Source organism: Protobothrops mucrosquamatus, unplaced genomic scaffold, assembly GCF_001527695.2.
Source record: "Protobothrops mucrosquamatus isolate PMUCROS unplaced genomic scaffold, P.Mucros_1.0 scaffold154, whole genome shotgun sequence".
Lineage (NCBI taxonomy): Eukaryota > Metazoa > Chordata > Lepidosauria > Squamata > Viperidae > Protobothrops > Protobothrops mucrosquamatus.
In genome coordinates, this window is record NW_015386518.1 from 632,848 (window position 1) to 636,440 (window position 3,593).

Below are 3,593 nucleotides of genomic sequence, written 5' to 3' on the forward strand. Positions count from 1 at the left end.
TGAAACACACTTAAGCCAGCAAAGGTGTGTAGCAGGAAATTTCTCTGCTGCCCTTTTCTTGAAATTATAAGTATTTCCAAAATTTCTGTCCGTGTTTGCCTAGGATGTGAGAGTATGTCCTCACAATCTATGTCAAATAACGGTTCAAGGCACTTTTCAACTGTGTTTCATTTCAAAAGAACTATGTTTTATAAAGTAGGGTTAAATGCTGGCAGATGTTCCCCCTGGTAAATCCATTTATGATCATCCAAAGAGATTATGGATCACATGTCCAGGACTTCTGCAAACTCAACAATTCAGAGTAGTGTGTTTGCTTGTTTCATTCTTCAGTTGACCATTGGATGGTTTAGCTGGTCTTCATAAACCCATCTTTGTAATTTGATATTCGATAACATTATAGTGTATGCCAGAAACTAAGCTTAAAAAATAAGTATGGTTTTGTGCAGTGGGTGGACCACATCTTTTATGTAAGTGTGGAACAGTAAATTTAAGCATGCACAAGTGAAAAACTTCCTATTATTTCTCCATGAGGGTCCAGTCAAGCTGAAGAGCTACGTGATGCAACATCTTCCAGAAATCTCTCAAGGCATAGCCAAGTTAAAACCAAGTTACTTTTTGGCCTAACCCATGAGTGAGCTCAACCTCAAATCCAGATTGTAGAAAATTGGGGCCCTAATATCCCAGACTTCCTGTACATAAACAACATGCCTAACTGGAACATCCCATGTGAGAAGTTGGGTGGTGGAATTCCATCACCACGTTAGCTGGAAAAGATTTGTTCTATAAGACAGATTTGTCTAGTGAAGTGTGCGTGCTTACTAGTATTACACAATTTACATACTCATTTGCATTGGCAGTTTTAACGCCTTGGGAGTGAGGGAACATTGATGTTATAACCTCAAGTATTTAAATAACCAAAAAGAAGGAGCTAGACTTCAAGACATTGGAACTTATACAAGGTTCCTCAGAGTTTACACAGTAAGAACGTCTCTGTTCAATCAGCCCTGTTTATTTTGAGCAATTCCAAGAAACAAGAAAGCTCCCCAAAGCAGGGGATAAACATGAAGTGAGCATCTTACTGCAACAAAAGCTTCCAATAAACAGAATCAGATCAGGCTACAGTAGGTCTTCGGCTTCCTGAAAGATCACGAAACAAACCAAGATAGTTGCAATTTTTCCTCCCGTCTAGAACCGATAAATGCTGGGACTGTAGGGAGTGCTTGGCAGAGCTCTGGAGTAGAAGCTGGAAACCCGATTTGTATGCTGGGCATGGCGTTGGTTGTTGATGGCACATGGATTGTGTTGCTCAATGCACAGCGGCTGGTCAGGGCAGCAGAGGGTAGGACCTGGGATGGTGAGGATGAAAGAAGGTGGCTGGACTGTCACCATTGAAGGAGGACACGAGAAGGTGCAATGGTCCATGTTGGAGCCAGCAGACATTTTGAAGTTCAGTGACAGATCTGCAAACAAAGAGACTCAGATTCTTTAAGATCCACGCCACACATTGCAAATATGTGCAATTAAGTGATAATTTACTTTGCTTTCAGAGTTTGGGAAATGCACGATAGGGTGACCTTCCGAATGGGCTGGGTTTCATTTAATGCCTTTCTTGGAATTTTTGATTGCTTCCACCTCAGAGGACTTTAGAAAGAATCGCAGCAAGCGACGCTAAGACAGACAATAGGGACAATAACATCCAAGCCTTGTGTAGATTATGAATCATCCTGAAAACCAAGTTTACACAAGCTCGGGAGTGGGAAACACCCTTACCTCCAAAGAAACATCTCCACAAGACGCTTCTCCTCTCATCACCTTTCTCAATAGGTAACAACCTTCAACCGGCATTAGGGTTATTCAGTCATGGTAGATAGAACCCGTCTGAGATAGGACATCTTGTAATTACCCAAGCCCTGAGCCTGATTGGGCTTTATAGGTGAAGAGCCTAAGTCACCCACATCCACCACCAAAACCTAACCAAGTTTAATCCTAATCGTATATCAATACAGCTGTGTTAGCAGTCTTGGACAGAGCCTAGAAGGACTTAGATGAAAAATCTAGGCTTCTCAACACCATGAGCAGAGACTGAATTGGTGACACAGCAATGACTTCATGTTTTGGAAGGTGGTGGAAACATGAAGTGGCTGTGGATACTTTTGTTCTAGAGATGTAGGATGGATCTTGGAATTTTGGATTGACTCATTCTAGGGGCCAAAGGAATTGCATTTTAGGGGATAATGGAATGGACCGTGATGTTCTACATTCATCTAAACCTTGAGTCCCTCATTCTAAGGTTTTACTCTTTCTTGTGGAGAAGAAACCCCAGATCATTAAACTTCTTATGCTGATTTCCCTACCTTTAAAACCAAGATCAAATTCAAGAAGCTCTTGGAATCACAATTTATTCTCTATTGAAGGACAAAAGAATTACTAGAAAACGAGAAGAGACATCTTCTCATCCTAAGACACATCACCAAACATCTCCATGCACCTAAACATAGAAACGCACCAAGGAAATGCCCCAGATTGTGAAGGTACTTACCTGAATCCTCAAAGTAGATGCGGAGATGGAAGAAAGTCTGCAGGATGAACTCTTTATAGCATTCATCTGACAGCCTGGGGGCACATTTGAGAATTTTGTTTGGGATGGTGGGGTTGTTGTCTTGCTGAGTCGATAAATTTCCACGAGGAACTCCCCAAGGTTCTTTAAAGCTAATATCTCTCTGTCTTTGATGATACAAATATGAATAATGAATTCACGATCGTCTCCCAAACTCAGCTGAACAGCATGGTTTCATCAGACGGTTGGCCAACCTCATTTCCAATGGAATTATTCTTAGAAGCAACATTACTCCATCACCTGAAATTGCTTTTTAAGCAGGAATACCCAACCAACAGATGCGGTGCCAGTAGTCCTCCAGATTATATGTTTTGCTGACATCCCGGAATGAAAACGTTGACCTTGACATTAAGGAGAGAAGACGCTTTCATACGTCAAGAAATCCTTGGGATGTACAGAATAACAGAGTTGGAAGGGACCTTGGAGGTCTTCCAGTTCACGAGGGAGATCCTATACCATTTCAGACAAATGGTTGTCCACTCTCTTCTTAAAAACCTCCAGTGATGGAGCACCCACAACTTCTGAAGGCAAACCATTTCTTGGGTCTGTTCAGACCAGTCTCGTTGTAACTGAATCAAAGTGGCCCTCTAAGTTTTCAGAAAGGAATATTTATAGTTCTAAAGAAGTTCTGGTTGAAATCTAGATATTCTTCAGTCAATGGAGAGGGCCCCACCAGATTTGTATATTTTTTGAAATGGAAAGAAAAACGAGAAGCAAAGTCTTATAACTATGTACAATGAGTTACTTATCAAATGAAACAGTGACCATATTTCTCATCCGTTGTGGCAAAAGCAGGTCCATTGGTTAGGATTTAAGTAAAATACTGTCTTCTCGATTTCATAATTCATCTGTGACATTCAGGAGAACACACCTTTGGATACTGGCCAAAACAGAACTGCTGATAACTTGATTTTCTATGAATCTATTAGTCTCTTCTTTTACTATCACAAAAGTAGCCATTTTCATCAGTCTGTGG